The sequence below is a fragment of the Budorcas taxicolor genome, chromosome 23 (genome assembly GCF_023091745.1).
Source record: "Budorcas taxicolor isolate Tak-1 chromosome 23, Takin1.1, whole genome shotgun sequence".
Taxonomy (NCBI): domain Eukaryota; kingdom Metazoa; phylum Chordata; class Mammalia; order Artiodactyla; family Bovidae; genus Budorcas; species Budorcas taxicolor.
This window is the reverse complement of record NC_068932.1, coordinates 29,241,470-29,260,849: the sequence shown is the minus strand read 5'-3', so window position 1 is coordinate 29,260,849 and position 19,380 is coordinate 29,241,470.

Below are 19,380 nucleotides of genomic sequence, written 5' to 3'. Positions count from 1 at the left end.
GCACAGAGTCGGACATGACTGAAGCGATTTAGCAGCAGCAGCAGCAGTGCCCCATCCAGGGCTGGACTTGGCAAAGACAGGGATAAAAAATTGATTGTACAGTATTCCCAGGCTCTCCCTCTCCTGTGCCTCCTTCCCAGTTCTATGTCCCTCCTCCCCTTAGCCCTCAGGATCCTGCTGCTTTCTCCCAGGAATTATCACCACTGTACGCCTTGAACTCTACTGGATACATTGTAATCATTCTCTCTTCCCAGCTAAGAAAGGTTTAAAAGACTTCCCTAGATTACACAGCTAATTCGGAGCCAGCCCCAAATCTCTACTATTTTCTGCCTAATCATAAAGTCTGTGTTTTGTCCACATTGTATACTTTCTTTTTTCATGACACTCCCACAATTAAAATTTATTTTCAGAAGAGACATTGTCTCAGATGTTAATATCCAATCACGCAAGTGTGAAAGTCAAAATGGAGTCGATATTGATAAGAGAGCTCTCCAGAATGGAGCTGGAGGCCATGGAGGAAGGGTGGCATAAATGTCTCAGCTCTGATAAAATCTGACTTTTTACCATTTACTGTCTTAACACAGGCTTCAGAAAGAGCATGTTTACAATATTCCAGACTCTTAAGATGCTTACTGGACCCTTACCCTAAGTGACTTGTGTTAGGCTACTCCATAAGGACAAATCATTCTTTTCTCATGTTAAAGTCAATCATAATTCTTTCCAGGCAACTCTAACAAATTTGTGGCTTTTGTCTTTATAAGTCACTGCATCTTTCTCTTCCCTAGAACACTCTATTGGTTTGATGTGAGTCTGTGTCTTCCGAACTGGAGTTCTTAAGATCCCAAGTAAAGCTATTTATTCTTTGCAGACATAATAGATATTATTATTTGACAAAATTCAGTAAATGTTTTCCTCTTCTTAGGGGTATTCATTTTAAGTCTTCTATCTCAAATTTGAATGAAAGCTTTGACTCCTTGGTTTAGATATTTTAAATATTAGAGAAGGATGACTTAGGTGCTTTGGCTCAGTGGTTCTTTTCCATGTGTCTGAAGTAATCCATTTCTTTCATTTTTTATGCACAGTTCTTCAGTTCAGTTCGGTTCAGTCACTAAGTCGTGTCTGACTCTTTGTGACCCCATGAATCACAGCACGCCAGGCCTCCCTGTCCATCACCAACTCCCGGAGTTCACTCAGACTCACGTCCATCGAGTCCGTGATGCCATCCAGCCATCTCATCCTCGGTCATCCCTTTCTTCTCCTGCCCCCAATCCCTCCCAGCACCAGTCTTTTCCAATGAGTCAACTCTTCGCATGAGGTGGCCAGAGTACTGGAGTTTCAGCTTTAGCATCATTCCTTCCAAAGAAATCCCACGGTTGATCTCCTTCAAAATGGACTGGTTGGATCTCCTTGCAGTCCAAGGGACTCTCAAGAGTCTTCTCCAACATCACAGTTCAAAAGCATCAATTCTTCAGCACTCAGCTTTCTTCAAAGTCCAACTCTCACATCCATACATGACTACTGGAAAAACCATAGCCTTGACTAGATGGACCTTAGTCAGCAAAGTAATGCCTCTGCTTTTGAATAGGCTATGTAGGTTGATCATAACTTTTCTTCCAAGGAGTAAGCGTCTTTTAATTTCATGGCTGCAGTCACCATCTGCAATGATTTTGGAGCCCCAGAAAATAAAATCTGACACTGTTTCCCCATCTATTTCCCATGAAGTGATGGGACCGGATGCAATGATCTTCGTTTTCTGAATGTTGAGTTTTAAGCCAACTTTTTCACTCTCCTCTTTCACTTTCATCAAGAGGCTTTTTAGCTTCTCTTCACTTTCTGCCGTAAGCGTAGTGTCATCTGCATATCTGAGGTTATTGATATTTCTCGCGGCAATCTTGATTCCAGCTTGTGCTTCTTCCAGTCTAGCGTTTCTCATGATGTACTCTGCATATAAGTTAAATAATCAGGGTGACAACATACAGCCTTGACATACTCCTTTTCCTATTTGGAACCAGTCTGTTGTTCCATGTCCAGTTCTAACTGTTGCTTCCTGACCTGCATACAGATTTCTCAAGAGGCAGGTTAGGTGATCTGGTATTCCCATCTCTTTCAGAATTTTCCACAGTTTACTGTGATCCACACAGTCAAAGGCTTTGGCATAGTCAATAAAGCAGAAATAGATGTTTTTCTGGAACTCTCTTGCTTTTTCCGTGATCCAGCGGATGTTGGCAATTTGATCTCTGGTTCCTCTGCCTTTTCTAAAACCAGCTTGAACATCAGGAAGTTCACGGTTCATGTATTGCTGAAGCCTGGCTTGGAGCATTTTGAGCATTACTTTACTAGCATGTGAGATGAGTGCAATTGTGCAGTAGTTTGAGCATTCTTTGGCATTGCCTTTCTTTGGGATTGGAATGAAAACTGACCTTTTCCAGTCTTGTGGCAACTGCTGAGTTTTCCAAATTTGCTGGCATATTGAGTGCAGCACTTTCACAGCATCATCTTTCAGGATTTGAAATAGCTCAACTGAAATTCCATCACCTCTGCTAGCTTTGTTCATAGTGATGCTTTCTAAGGCCCACTTGACTTCACATTCCAAGATGTCTGGCTCTAAATTAGTGATCACATCATCATGATTATCTGGGTCGTGAAGATCTTTTTTGTACAGTTCTTCCATGTATTCTTGCCACCTCTTCTTAATATCTTCTGCGCAGTTCTTAGGCTTATTAAAACAATCACAGAGATAGGAAAGCTTGCACTGGTGTTACATTTTTTCATAAAGAAAGATCTTTTACGTATTTTTGTCAATAGTGCAGGGTTGAAAGGATTTGTGTCAACCTCAATGGCTATTTTAAAATTATTATTCAAATAATACACAGACACCCAGAGTTTGTTTGCTCCAGATTTGAGCAATCATTTTCTTTTGAGCAAACTAAAGGTCTCCAAATAATGTTGCCCAGATGAATTCTAACATCTTTCATTTGGCTGAAAACTCTTAATGTTTCATTAGAGGCAAAATTATCAGTAACCAGCATGACACAAATTTTTGTTTATCCAGGAAATTACTAGTTTAATTCTTCTTTGACCCAACCTGTCCTAATAGCATCCCCTTTCTCTATCAGAAGAGTTCCAATTTGGCTGAATTGTATAACTAATCAACAGATCTTTTTTTTTTTTTTTTCATTCTCCGATAATTCCAAAAAGCCCCAAACAATCATTGTTTTCCAACCCATTCTAGGGAGAGATTTGGAGTCGTCACAGAAAATATCTTTTTCTCAGCTTGCTCTAGTTAGATTCTCCTGCCAACAAAGATATTTTCCTATACTCAGAAGTGTACTAAATATGATATTTTCCTTATTGCTTTATGATGCAGAGTGTGCTGATGGGGCCAGCAGAAGTAAAATAAAAATAAAGCTCCATTGCATATTTAAATGGATTCCCAGTTCCGGGAATCATGGTAGCTAAACATTATGAGGCTATAAAGAGCAAAGTGGTTGAAAACAACTCACTGGACTGTTCATGCTTTCCAGGTTGCTGCCTGTGGCTGCCTCTTCCTGGAGTGGGAGCTCTCCTTTCTCCCATCAGAGTTGGGAGGCTCAAGCAATAATTCCAAGAAAGAAGCAGGGTCACAAATATTTCTTAAGAAGGCAACAGTGTGTTTGAAAGAAAGGGTTTATTTAGATCCAGGTTTGAATCCTGTGCCTAGAAATAATGTATAAGAAATAGTTTGCACAATAATTTTCTAATCTATGAAGTGGACAATAATTCCTGTCAAGTACAAACTGGCACTTACCAAGAGCACTGCCAATGCCTGAAAAACAAAGGCATTTGCCATCTGCCTCTGCGGAGACTGAACCCCATGCTGCCATAGCTGTTGACCTTCAACAGTCCCTGAGGGAGTTCAGGGTGGAGTGAGGCACTCTGTGCTCCAGGGAATCTGGTGGGACAGGTCTTTAGATAGTTGGATGTTTTTAGAAACAGATTTAAAAGATCTCAGTCCTTGCATCTCCTCATATCTAGAGAAGCACTAAATCCCTTCATGGTGACATCAGACCCTCATGGCTAACACAGAAACCTTTTGTAAATTGAGTGCTTCGTGGAATTGAACTCCCCCTTTACCAAAACCTTATATATTGGCTTTCCCCCACTGCCGCTTTGGAGCAGTCTCTCAGAGCTATCTGAGATGCTGCCTCCTGGGCTGCAGTACTCATTTGCCCCAAATAAAACTTAACTCACAGCTCTCAAGTTGTACATCCTTTTTCAGTCAACATTCCTCTCTTAGAGAGTTGTTTTAAGATAATGAACACAGAGTATCAACTGTATCTGCCAGCTTTGTTATTGTTGTCTGACTCTTTGCGACCTCCTGAACTGTAGCTGCCAGTTTCCTCTGTCCATGGGATTTCCCAGGCAAGTGGGTTGTCATTTCCTTCTCCAGGGGATCTTCCAGACCCAGCAATCAAACCTGCTTGGCAGGAAGATTCTTTACCACTGAGCCCCCTGGGAAGCCCATCTGACAGCTAGTAGGAGCTTAATTAGCTCTGTACTTAGGACATTCGTTGACTTGGGGCTACATCCCTCAGTTACCCTTGTCCTTCCTGTTAGCTTTTCCGTTTTCTTTCTGATTTTAACCGTGTCTGGGCTACCTATAGTTTTTTCGTTGTTGTTGTTGTGTGTAGTTTCAAAGAATATATGGAGTCTTTTCCCTGGTGGCTCAGAGGTTAAAGCATCTGCCTGCAATGTGGGAGATCTGGGTTTGATCCCTGGTTCCAGAAGATCCCCTGGAGAAGGAAATGGCAACTCACTCTAGTATTCTTGCCTGGAGAATCCCATGGGTGGAGGAGCCTGGTGGGCTACAGTGCACGGGGTCGCAAAGAGTTGGACACGACTGAGCGACATCACTTTCACTTTGAAAAAGACAGCGTTTATACACTGTGTGCTAACGCAGCTTCTCTGCTTTTTTTTTTTTCATTTGGTGTTTCATTTTGAATGCTCAGCACAATTTTTTGGGTATTTTCAGCTTTATGGATTTATGTGAGGGGAATGTGTGTATATGCATTTTCTATCCAACAGTCGTGATTCAAATATTTGTCTTCTGCAGCTAATAATGGGAGTGTTAGATATCTGCAGCCCTTTGGTTTGTTTGTTCTTTGTTTCTCATCTGAAAAATGCCTCAGGCCCTCTCTGTATCCCACTTTGTTTGGAGTGCAAGCAAGCTTACATCTGTGATCATCACTATAACTACTGAACTGAATTTTAGAACATTTTGCTCCTGTTGTGGAAAGCACCAGGAGGCCGGATTTAGAAATCAGTGGCTACGCTTGGGTAGAAATGGAGGTCCTATGAGCCTCTGTTTAGAATATAACTTTATATCTGAGCATCCTTGTACCTGGAAGCTGTCAACAAATGGAGTGAAAACTGACTAAGGAAGGAGGAAGCAAAATTATGTACCAGGTCAGAAGGGTGACCCCTCTGGGTAAAGCCATTAAATATTGATGGCTTGGGGGAAAGGATGGTAAAGAAAAATCGGATAAGAAAGTTCTCTGAATATCTTACCCTGTCCCCCGCACCACCAAAAAAAAAAAAAAAAAAAAAAAAAAGTGCCAAAGGCCTGAGAGAAATTGTTTAGTGAGAATGATTAGGAGAAATTTGAAAATGCAGCAAGCTAGCAGATGGGTAATATTTTGGAGTCTTACCGTAACAAAATCTCTTATGGAGCAAATTCAAGACAGTAAGTTTTTCTTAAATCCAAAGGTAAGGGAATTAGTATACTAGTATATGGAATATAGAATAGATTTGTGTTTATATTTTCTATTTCTGGACTCAGAAAGACTAGAGATGACATCTTAGCTCTGCTGCTTTCTACCTGAGTAAACTGTGGGCAAGTTAATCCTAACTAGATTTGGTTTTCTCATCTATGAAATGGGGCTCCTAATAGTTTCTATCTCACAGGATTGTGATAAAAGGAGATTATGCACAGAGGGCACTTGTCACCTGAGTGCTTGAATTATAGAGCATCTTTAATTAATTGTAGTTATTATTGTTTTAATGACCTTCTGTCCCGAATACTCTGCCAATGCTTTACATACATTAGCTTATTTAATTCCCACCACATGAAAGTAAATGTTATTGCTAGCCTTCCCCATTTTATAGAAAGGAAAATGGAAGACATAAAGAAGTTCAGTGATTTTTTTCATTCAAGACCAGATGAACAATAAATAGTAGAGCTGAAACTTCATCTTTAGTCTGCAAGGCCTCCAAATCCTGTTTTTTTCTTTTCTACATCATATTGACCTCAATATAAGATAATTAAGTTTCTATTATACTGATAACTCCAATTATGCCTGTTTTCTAAATAGAATGTCATTAATATAGGTAGAAAATTTAAATAATGCAAGAAATCAGTATAGCATTGTAGGTGTTGGACATGTACAAGTGAAACAATCTCTAAGGACATCTCTTTGCATCCTAATGCACAAAGATACCCTCTTCAAAAAGTATAATCACTAAAGTATTCAATATCCACTTATTTTGCAATTGTCCTTTCTCTTAAGGCTGGAGAAGGACATGGCAACCCACTCCAGTATTCTTGCATGGAAAATTCCATGGACAGAGGAACCTGGCTGTCTAAAGTCCATGGGGTCACAAAGAGTTGAACATGACTGAGCACACACTCATTTCTCTTAAGGCAGAAAAATAGTGAAAGGATCCTAAAAATTCTCTGTTTATACTCTTTATAGGCAGATCCTCATCTATATGATTCGGAACAGCCTGTATTCTTATCTTTGTAAATCTTTAAGGGTGAAGTATCACTTAACTCTTATAAATGGTGTTTACTTAGGATACAAATCTACAATTGGTCTCTCAATGTGAAATACCTTAAAAGGACTTTTCATATATATTGATTCTTTTCATGTTCATTCATTGTTTCAACAAATATTTAGTAAATGCTTAATCTGTTTCAGATTAAGTAAACTTAATAACAGTAAACTTAACGGTTCTAAGTGCTGCAGATAGAACAGTGAATACAAAATAAAACACACAAAACTCCCCTGCTCTCCTGCAGCTTATGTTCCGGTGACAGGAGACAGATGTGAATGATGGGAACACAGTAAATATGTGCGTTATACAATGTGTATAATGCAAAATGGAAAAGTAAAAAGGAGGGATCAGCAATGCTGGTTTGTGAAGGTGTCGCATCTATTATAGGTGATTCAGGAAATGCCATGTTGAGATGTGATATTTAAGCTAAGACCTGAGGAAGGCCACAGAGTGAGCTTCAAGGATGTCTGTAGGAGGAACATTCTAGCCGGAGGGAACAGGTGGCAGTGATGTGTATTCTGTCCAGCTTAATTGGAACTGAATGAGCAGAAAGAAAACTAGTAATAGCTGCATCCAGCAGCTAACAGAAGATCAGATTGTGTAGAGCATTGTTGCCCATTTTAAAGGCTTCAAGGACATTCTTTTTCTCTGAGAATTGGGGAGCCCATTGGAGATTTTGGAACAGAGAAATTACATGATTTGATTTATTCCTCAGAGCGCCTTCTGAGCAAATATATTCACAATGGACTTTGTTATGCAGCTTTTTCTCACCTCATTGTTTTTCCTACATCTTTTCAGTATTTAACTGAACCGTCTAGATACAGAAAATTCTCCTGTGTTTTACAAGGATGACTTTTTGAAGAGAAAAATTTTTTTCTATTATATATTCTTTGTGTGTGTGTATGTCTTTTTATGTATTTGTTTATTTTTTATTGGAGGATACTTGCTTTACAATGTTGTGTTGATTTCTGCCATACAACACCACCAATCAGCCATATCTCCTCTTGAGCTTCCTTCCCTCCCCTCCACCCCACCCCTCTAAGTCATCACAGAGTGCCAGGCTAGGTTCCCTGTGTTGTATAGCAACTTCTCATCAGCTATCTGTTTTGTAGATGGTAATGTATATATGTTGATGTGACTTTCTCCATTTGTTCCATTCTATCCTTCCCCCATTGTGTCTACAAGTCCATTTTGTATATCTGAGTCTCCGTTCCATTATATGTTCTTGCTTCCCTTGTTGAAGATTAATTGACCTTAGGTGTGTTGATTTATTTCTGACCTCTCTATTCTGTTCCATTGACCCATATGTCTGTTTCTGTGCCAATATCATGCTGTTCTGATTACTGCAGCTTTATAGTATTGTCTCAAGTTTGTGAGGTTTATGCCTCTAGCTTTGTTCTTTTTCCTCAGGATTGCTTTGGCAATTCTGAGTCTTTTACGTTTCTGTGTAAATTTTAGAATTATTTTTCTAGCACAGTTTTAATTAATGTATATTTGCTACAAATATAATTTATTGTAAAAATTTTTCTCTTTTCATTTGCTGACATCTTAAGACTAGAGACTCATGTAATGTTTTCCTCCTTCCTTCCCTCCTTTTCTCCCTCTTTTTTCTCTCGCTCCCTCACTTCCTTCTTTGTTTCTTTCCTTCCTTCCTTCAAATAGATTTAAATGCCGATGGAGTTACTTTGATAAGAACTCCAAGCTATGATAATACAACCTGTAGTTTCCTTGGATTCTATGCAAGGAATAAAATTCCTGCACAAGTCATCGGTTCTCTCCTTCAAAAATGAGGTCTTTTCTTGCTCCCCATCCTATAGAAGTTATTCCTATGTGTGAAACAATATTAGAGAAATAAAAATCAAGGTTACTTTGCAACTGTTCTTCTCTTTTTGGTGCTAGATAAATTTTTTATAATCTCATATTAAAATGCAGCTTTCAACATAATACTGTCCTCCTTCATCATTCTATCTCCATCTGTACTGCAGTTTTCTAACATTTATTTTCTAAACATTTGCTGACTCTGCCCTCCAAGACTCATAGAGGTGGTTATAAGTGAAAAGATTTACATGGATATGGAAATGACTTTGAGAAGATCTTTTAGCACTAAGAATTTTAAAAATATTTCATCTCAAACTGATTACTTAAGGTCTTTGGAGATTTCGCTTTCATTCTATTATAAAGGTAATCATTATAAAATAAGTTGAATATAATGATGCATTATATAATGACTTGAAATGCCATGAAGATAAACAGTTTTTAAAGAAAAGAATAATTATTCTTGAGCTTTGGGATCAAGGGTAAGAGTATAATTGTGTCCACATATAAATACAACTTTTAATTTGAATAGCATTTACAAAATTAAGGTCATAATTATAATGAATACTTGCTGCTAGAAAGGTAAGAGATTATTATTTATATTTTTGTATCAGCTCTGCTATTGGACATCTGCCTAAAAAGGCCAACCCAATAAAATTTTATTTGACTTTTTTTTTTTTTTTTGCATGTGTGTCCTTGGCACATGCTATAGGTGGAATGAACCCTGACTAATGTGGCACACCCTCAAGGGTACTGACATCTCAGCTATTGCAGACACACAGACACACTGTCTGAGACTTCTTTTTCTTCTTCCCCCTTGTGACTGATAAAAACAATTCTAGCATGAAATGCCTGGGTTTACAGGCACGGAGAAAATGGTAGTATTTCATTTTACTGTCACTGTCTAATGCTTATTCTGCTTTGCTAAGACCCCAATTATGTGGCTGTATTCAACATTTTCATGAGAGACTTCAATTGACACAATGTTACTGATCTTACCAATTTCAACTTTTTTAGTAAAAAGAGAAGAAATCTTTTGATAGCACCAGCATCAAAGTCTCAGAATATTGGAGAAGATTGTGGAGTTTTAGAAATCAGACTTCAAAATTCCAATTTCATTTTCTGAATCATTAAAGAATATTGTGTTTCTGTTTGTACATATATGTGGGTTTATCTTCAAGCCTTCAGTAAAAGTGAGACCATATATTTTCTTCTGATGTGTTAATGATTTGAAAACCTTAGTATATAAAATAAAACAGTAGAGTGAAAGAACTTAGTGCGTTGAGGTCTTTTCCTCGCTTTGCTTTAAATTATCTGGTTTACTTCTCCATTGAGCATTGACTCCAGACTTAAAAATCAAGAAGAGTTTAAATCAATAGAGTTTAAAGATGAAGACCCTGATGCCAAGTGACCTGGGTTCAAGTCTCAGTTCTGTCCTTTAGTTGTTCTATGACCTTGAGTAAGTCAGTTATTTCTCCGTGCTTTTATTTAGCTGTAAAAAATGGATAACAATATTACTTCCCTCATAATGTTTTGAAGGCAAAATGACTTAATATGCAAGAACAAGATACAGCTGTTTAGAACAATGCCTGGCACAAGATGAGCACCATATAAATGTTAACTGTTATTATTATGAGTAATCATCTGTAGTATATGTGAGTGGTTTATGATAGCCAAGCCATGTATACAACAGTATAGCAGATCAGAATTGTGATACGCACAACTTGCATGAATCTTGAAGGCATTGTACTGAGTGAAAGAACCTGGTATCAAAAGGTTACTGCTGAGGGATTACACTTACATAATATCCAAAAATGATAAAGCTGTAGGTATGGAAAATATACCAGTTGTTTCTAGGAATTATTACTGAGAAAATAGGGTGAATATAAAGAACTTTCTATGCATGAACATTTCATGCACTGATTATTGTGGTTTTTACATGGATCTATAAACATGTTAAAATTCACTGAACTATAGGCAGCCAAGTCAATTTTCTTACATAAATTTAAAAAATAAAATAAAGAGATTGTTAAAGAAAGATAAGACAAGGCAGAAACTGAAAGAAAATATTTTTAAAACACATGCCTAATAATGAGTATGTACCTAGAATATATAACACTTCTCAAAATTTATAATATGAAAATATTCTACCCAATTTAAAAATAAGATTGAGCAATGTTTCAACAAAGAACACAAATATGCACATGAAAATGTACTCAACATCCTTCATGATTAGAACATTTCTATTTGAATGGTTTAATAAAAACACAGTACCAAGTACTTATGACAATGCAGAGAATTTAGACCTCTCATACACAGCTGGTGGGAATATAAAGTATTTTAGTCATTCTGGAAAATAGGTTTGTATTTTTTTTATAAAGATAAATATATAGTAACCAATATAACCCAGTAATTCCATTCCTAAATTTTTAATCTGAAAAATACGTTCTGATAATACCAAAATTAAATATGAAAACTTATGTTCCCAAGAACACTTGGGCATCAATGTTTCATTCAGGTATGTTAATAACCACCTCAAATTTCAACTTGTGAATGGGTAAATAAGCTCAGGCACACCCATGCAGATGGATACTGTTCAGCAATAAAAAGGAGCATGCTACTGATACAAATAATGATATGGATAAATCTCAAATGTATTAGGCTAAATGCAAAAGTCAGATTCATAGGGCTACTACATTCTGTATGATTGCATTTATATGATATTCTGGAAAAATCAAACACATAGGGGAAAAATATGCCAGTGCTTGCTAGGGACTAGGGTGTGAGATTGGTAAAGAATCCACCTGCAATTCAGGAGACACCGGTTTGATACCTGGGTCGGGAAGACCTGCTGGAGAAGGGATAGGCTACCCACTCCAGTATTCTTGGGCTTCCTTTGTGGCTCAGCTGGTAAAGAATCCGCCTGCAATGCGGGAGCCCTGGGTTCCATCTCTGGGTTGGGAAGATCCCCTGGAGAAGGGAAAGGCTACCCATTCCAGTATTCTGGCCTGGAGAATTCCATGGACTGTGTAAGTCCATGGATTCTCAAAGAGCCAGACATGACTAAGCAGCTTTCACCTTCACTTTCTTTCAGGGTGTGAGGGCAATGTTTGATTATAGAAGAGCAAAGGGAACTTGGCAATGTGATGGAAAGCTCTCTGTGTGACTGTGCTGATGGTTACAGCAATATTCATTGATTAAGGTTTATAGAACCTAAAACAGATGCATTTTCTAGATATAAATGATATATCAATAGTTTGAATTAACATATAAGGTTACAGAGGTGGTATATTCCCAATTGATGAAACCGAGCAATGGGCATTTGAGGACTTATTACATAATCTTCTTTGTTTTGCATATATTCAAAAGTAGAAAGCAAACAAAATCAAGGAGGCCAACACCTATTGTTGGCAGGAATTTGAGTAAAAAAAGATGCTCTTAAATTGCTGATAAACATATAAATTGTCATGGAGTTTTCTTTCTTTCTTTTTTTTTTTTTTAAACAATCTTGTAACAGATGTTAGAACTTGAAGCTACATAAACCCTTTCTCCCAGAAGACCCACTATTTGAATCTCTTCCACAAAAAAAAGAGCTTCAGGTTTTTGATGGTATCCGTACAAGGATGTTTATCACAGCATTGTACTTAGTGGTAAATGACTGAACACAGTGAGTGTCTATAAATGGAGCTCTCCCAAAACACTCCCTTGTGATATCCACTTTATAGTCAGCCACTTGTCCCAATGGCATAACAACTTAATTACAGAATAGCTGCACTCTGAAATAATGTGCAGACAGTAAAAAATTATGAATCAGAGTATTAGTTTACAAATGAATAAATGATGAAGTAATTTTTCATATCTAATTCTGCCTTAACTCCAGTGTTTGTATACTTGACCTCTATGTGCTGCTACATTTTAAATTTTCCCATCCCCCCCCCCCCCCCCCCCCCATGGTATGTTCTTCCTGGCCTTCACCTTATCTCATTTAGGTGGTAAGGAACTGAGACTAGGGTTTTGGGCAAAAATGAAGGGCAGTTGAGATTGCTGAGCTTTTCTTGGAAGTGGCAGTCTCACTTCTCACTTGGGCAATACCCACTCACTAGCACAGTGCACGAAATATTTGGCATTCTGTGGATAATTTGTGGCTGTGTGAAACAGGCAGGGTGGGAGGCATCCATCATTCCTCATTGGAATCCTTGACTTAAATGCTGAGGCCAGGTTCTGAGAATCTATTGTACTTGTTAGGTACTTCCATATGTCTTACACTTGATTTTTAACCAAAATATATAAGTGACTTTCAAAACTCAAAGTGTAATATAGATAAATCTATACCATGAGCAACACAGCAATGTCACTCCTAGGTAGAAACTGATGTATTTATCCCCCATTTTCCAGAGGGCCACTTGAAGTTAAAATTAAAAATGTGGGGGTTGAAAGTTGGGGTTGCCTCTATTGTACCTAGGTGCCAGCACAATCAACCTTTTCTATCAGAAATATAATCATCTTTTGTATGACATTATTTCAGACAAGTATGTTTACTTATCTGACTTAAGAGTGTTCTGCTTTATATCTTCCTCCATTGAAGATGTTTTCTGATGACTTCAGCATGTCTTGTGTTCTTTTCCATTATTTTGAGTCTTTTTTTTTCTGTCTTGCATATATTATAGTCTTGTCTTCTCTGCTAGACTATTCCCCTTTGAAAACAGTCTTGTCCTGTTACACTAAGCACAGTGTGGGAGGCATAATAGTTGTAACAAAATGAAGACATTTTGGTTCCTTGATTCACTGGTCTTGGAAAATAACTGGCATTATTGTTTTTTTTTTTTTTTCTTTTCTTAATTTCTCTTATCAGATTTTATACAAGGACAATAAAACATCAGTATCATAAATTTAAATCTTCATGTCCATTTCCTCTTTGCATTTAGTCAGTGAGAAAGCCAAAGGCTAGGTTGCAGTGTTTACCATAGTGAAGCTACACTGGTTTCTCACCTTGTGAGGTGAGGTATAGAGCTAAATTTTATGAAATGGAGGATGCCTCCCACCCTCCCTGTTTCACATGGCCACAAATAATCCACAATATGCTGAATACTTTGTGCTGTTATGCATTATCCATTTAATGCTCTCCCGCATTTACTGGTTGGAGCCATGTGCCTGTAGGGGCTTCAAGTTCTAGTGCTATCACTTTCAAGACTTAAGGCAGTTTGGTGTAAGTGTGATTATTTCCTGGGATCTTTTTTGCCAAGTTGGAATGTTAGACAAGCAAAGAAATAGCAATAAAATTGTCACATAAAATCCAATACATATTCAATTGGCATATTTCCAAGAAGAGTTTCTCAACAAAGAATCTTTAGTCTGTGTTTAATTGGCATTTTAGGTTAACTGGTGATTCTGTTAAATAGATTAATTGAATGAGAGAAAAACAGAATAAACTAATTTTTGCTTTCAACCGTGAAACATGGTCTCTCTACAGATGTGAATAATTTGGTTTTCATTCCCATTATCTTCAAATTATTACATCATTAGCCATGTTGGCAATAATAATAACAAATGTGGAAAGGCTATGTTTTCCCTGCTGAGTCATCCCGGTTCCTCACTGGAATCCTTGACTTAAATGCTGGGGATAGGTTCTGAGAATCTGTCATACTTGTCAGGTACTTACATGTATCTTACAGTAGATTTTTAACCAAAATATATGAATGACTTTTGAAAACTGAAAAACTGAATACAAGATAAGCATATGAATTAGGAGGGCTTCCCAGGTGGCACTACTGGTAAAGAATCCACCTGCCTGTGTAGGAGGTGCAAGAGACAAGGTTTTGTTCCCTGGATCAGGAAAATCCTCTGGAGGAGGAATGGCAACCCACTCCAGTATTTTTGCCTGGAGAATCCCATGGAAGAGGTACCTGGTAGGCTACAGTCCATGAAGTTGCAAAGAATTGGACATGACTCAGCATACACTCCACAGTCCATAATTTAAGCATACCCATGTCTCCTGCATTGCAGGCAGATTCTTTACCAGCTGAGCCCCAAGGGAAGGCCAAGAATACTGAAATGGATAGCCTATCCCTTCTCCAGTGGATCTTCCTGACCCAGGAATCAATCTGGGGTCTCCTGCATTACAGGCGGATTCTTTACCAACTGAGGTATAAGGGAAGCCCTAATTAAGCATAACACTCATAATTACAGCTCAGGCCTTCCTATGATTAAGAACAAGGACAGAAAACCCAAGGAATGGTTTTAACTTGTTAAATGTGGACATTCTTGACTTTCCAAACAACAACAAAAAAATATAGGTTGTTTTCCCAACCTTTTCAGGTAAGACTAATGACAAACCTGAGAGTCTTGTGGGAATTTTGAAAGTTCAAGCTTTCTGTTTCCAGTTTGCTCAGTACTGAAAATGCCAAGGATAATTTCCTCTGAAAACACACTGGTCTTCTCATGCTTTCTTACATTAATCAGAAATTAATGGATGTCTCAGGCACTTGGTGAGGAAGGAAATGGCAACCCACTCCAGTATTCTTGCTTAGGAAATCCTGTGGACAAAGGAGTCTGGTGGGCTACAGTCCATGGGGTTGAAAAAGAGTCAGATGTGACTTCAGTTCAGTTCAGTCGCTCAGTCGTGTCTGACTCTGCAACCCCATGAATTGCAGCACGCCAGGCCTCCCTGTCCATCACCAACTTCTGGAATTCACTCAGGACTCACGTCCATCGAGTCAGTGATGCCATCCAGCCATCTCATCCTCAGTCGTCCCCTTCTCCTCCTGCCCCCAATCCCTCCCAGCATCAGAGTCTTTTCCAATGAGTCAACTCTTCGCATGAGGTGGCCAAAGTACTGGAGCTCCAGCTTTAGCATCATTCCTTCCAAAGAAATCCCAGGGCTGATCTCCTTCAGAATGGACTGGTTGGATCTCCTTGCAGTCCAAGAGACTCTCAAGAGTCTTCTCCAACACCACAGTTCAAAAGCATCAATTCTTCGGCACTCAGCTTTCTTCACAATCCAACTCTCACATCCCTACATGACCATAGGAAAAACCATAGCCTTGACTAGATGGACCTTAGTCAGCAAAGTAATGTCTCTGCTTTTGAATATGCTATCTAGGTTGGTCATAACTTTTCTTCCAAGGAGTAAGCATCTTTTAATTTCATGGCTGCAATCACCATCTGCAGTGATTTTGGAGCTCAAAAAAATAAAGTCTGACACTGTTTCCACTGTTTTCCCATCTATTTCCCATGAACTGATGGGACCGGATGCCATGATCTTTGTTTTCTGAATGTTGAGCTTTAAGGCAACTTTTTCACTCTCCTCTTTCACTTTCATCAAGAGGCTTTTTAGTTCCTCTTCACATTCTGCGTAAGGGTGGTGTCATCTGCATATCTGAGGTTATTGATATTTCTCCTGGCAATCTTGATTCCAGCTTGTGTTTCTTCCATGGCTGTCTAGGGAGGCCTTACAAATAGCTGTGAAAAGAAGAGAGGTGAAAAGCAAAGGAGAAAAGGAAAGATATAAGCATCTGAATGCAGAGTTCCAGAGAATAGCAAGAAGAGATAAGAAAGCCTTCTTCAGCGATCAATGCAAAGAAATAGAGGAAAAGAACAGAATGGGAAGGACTAGAGATCTCTTCAAAAACATTAGAGATACCAATGGAACAGTTCATGCAAAGATGGGCTCGATAAAGGACAGAAATAGTATGGACCTAACAGAAGCAGAAGATATTAAGAAGAGGTGGCAAGAATACACAGAAGAACTGTACAAAAAAGATCCTCATGACCCAGATAATTATGATGGTGTGATCACTCATCTAGAGCCAGACATCCTGGAATGTGAAGTCAAGTGGGCCTTAGAAAGCATCACTATGAACAAAGCTAGTGGAGATGATGGAATTCCAGTTGAGCTGTTTCAAATCCTGAAAGATGACGCTGTGAAAGTGCTGCACTCAATATGTCAGCAAATTTGGAAAACTCAGCAGTTGCCACAAGACTGGAAAAGGTCAGTTTTCATTCCAATTCCAAAGAAAGGCAATGCCAAAGAATGCTCAAACTACCGCACAATTGCACTCGTCTCACATGCTAGTAAAGTAATGCTCAAAATTCTCCAAGCCAGGCTTCAGCAATACGTGAACTGTGAATTTCCTGATGTTCAAGCTGGTTTTAGAAAAGGCAGAGGAACCAGAGATCACAACTGATAAAAGACATTTGAAATCATGCCTCAAAGATTCTACAGGTACCCAAGACCTTTGGGGGTTGCGAGCATTGAATGTTCTGCTTTGCCACTCTCTGCTTTACCCTTTAAGAAAGCCTGATCATCCCAGCCTTGTTGCTACCAGAAAGTTTTATTACTTTTGCTTTCTAACGGGACTTTCAAGTTGCTGAAGATAATCCCATTAATTTTCAGATTGTGGGTAACTGACAATATCCATTAGTTTTGGATTCCACAGCTCTCTCTGGTTTCTTCTTTAGTGAAAGTGAAGTCGCTCAGTTGTGTCTGACTCTTTGCGACCCCATGGACTGTAGCCTACCAGGCTCCTCCGTCCATGGGATTTTCCAGGCAAGAGTACTGGAGTGGGTTGCCATTTCTTCATTAGTTGTGTTCAATTATGGTTTCTTGTAGCCTTCCGTTAATGTGGGCCCATTTGCGGTGTCAAGTTTAGACTAATACCAAAGCACAATTGTCTTTGTTTAGATTCCCCAGATGTGGGCACAAAGACAAGGATTTGTGTGCTATTTCTTAAGGGAATACTCCCAGGAGAATCTAAGAAGGGGGTTATAGAAGGAGGAAAGAGAAGGGGACGAAGCCAAGCTGGGTTTTAGGCTTTGCATTAGCCTTTTGTCTGGTGCTGGCTTCCCTGGTGGCTCAGACGGTAAAGTGTCTGCCTGCAGTGTGGGAGACCTGGGTTCAATCCCTGGGTTGGGAAGATCCCCTGTAGAAGGAAATGGCAACCCACTCCAGCACTCTTGCCTGGAAAATTCCATGGACTGAGAGGCTCCTCAGAGCTTGGTAGGCTACAGTCCATGGGGTCGCAAAGAGTCAGACATGAGTGAGCGACTTCACTTCACTTTGGTCTAGTGCTACAGGAGCACTGGTGCACAGTTAACCTGCAAAGTTTGTAGCTTGGCTTTCATACCCCTTCAGGAGAGCCTCACGATTCTCCCTTTAGAATTAAACTCCCAGGTATTTCTGACTTCTCGTGTGATCAAAGTAAATCTAAAAGGCCAAAGGTGGGCCTCTAAACAGTTTGCAGGTGCAAACGCTTAGGAGAAGCTCACAGAAATGCAGGATTTACCTGCAGAGTTGATAAAGGAGATCTGGGGGACATCAGCAGCATTTGCTACAGTATTTTTTAAAAAGGAGAAATGAATGAAAGCACCTACTATGTTATCAAACAAAGCTGAATTTAAGTCTTATCTGAGCACTTCCTGTGTTACATTAAGCAAGTTACTGCATCCCTTGATCCTTTGTTTCCCTCATATATAAAATGTTCATGATAGTAATGTCTATACTATCTTTATAGGACTAAATTTGAAAACCTATACAAAGCTTTTTTTTTTTTTCCCCCTCTTAGTATCACTTAAGTGTGGAATCTTAAATAAAATCAAACTCAGAAACAGAAAGTAGATAATGTTTTCCAGGGGATGGTATGTGGGGGAAATAGGAAAAGCTTGGTAAAAATTCTAGAAATGAAAGGCAAGGAAAGGGAATGGATTCCCAAATAAAAATAGACATGTTATCAGAAGTTTGTATAGAAAATAGGTCTTGGGAGAGAAGAGGACTAGAGACAAGTGGCTGTTACAATTGTCCAGTGAAGGGACAATAAAAAATATACACTAAGGAAGCCAAAGAACACTGCAGATGGTGACTGCAGTCATGAAATTAAAAGACGCTTACTCCTTGGAAGAAAAGTTATGACCAACCTAGACAGTATATTGAAAAGCAGAGACATTACTTTGCCAACAAAGGTCCGTCTAGTCAAGGCTATGGTTTTTCCTATGGTCATGTATGGATGCGAGAGTTTGGACTGTGAAGAAAGCTGAGCACCGAAGAATTGACGTTTTTGAACTGTGGTGTTGGAGAAGACTCTTGAGAGTCCCTTGGACTGCAAGGAGATACAACCAGTCCATTTTAAAGGAGATCAGCCCTGGGTTTTCTTTGGAAGGAATGATGCTAAAGCTGAAACTCCAGTACTTTGGCCACCTCATGTGAAGAGTTGACTCATTGGAAAAGACTCTGATGCTGGGGAGGCATTGGGGGCAGGAGGAGAAGGGGATGACAGAGGATGAGATTGGCTGGATGGCATCACTGACTCGATGGACGTGAGTTTGAGTGAACTCTGGAAGTTGGTGATGGACAGGGAGGCCCGGTATGCTGCGATTCATGGAGTCACAAAGAGTCAGGACACAACTGAGCAACTGAACTGAACTGAATTGAACTGAAGGAAGCCAAACTGAGATGAAGAGGAAATAGCGATAGTCAAAAGGTATTTTGAAAGTATACTTGAAATGACTTTTATGTTTGATTCATTAGAACTAGGAGTATCAAAGAAAGAGCTCTGTTTCCTGTTTTAGCTCTCATATCTGCATGTCCAGTATTTAACTTTAGTGTACCTAGACTCCATTTTCCCTGTAATGTTGTGAGGGCTTTTCTCTATACTTTGACTTGATTCCCTTTGAGCCAGATTCCTTCTTAATAGGTACCCTATCAGGCAGCAGGTTCCAGGTTCACAGGATTCTTAAAGCTTGTCATTCTAGTGTCAGAGT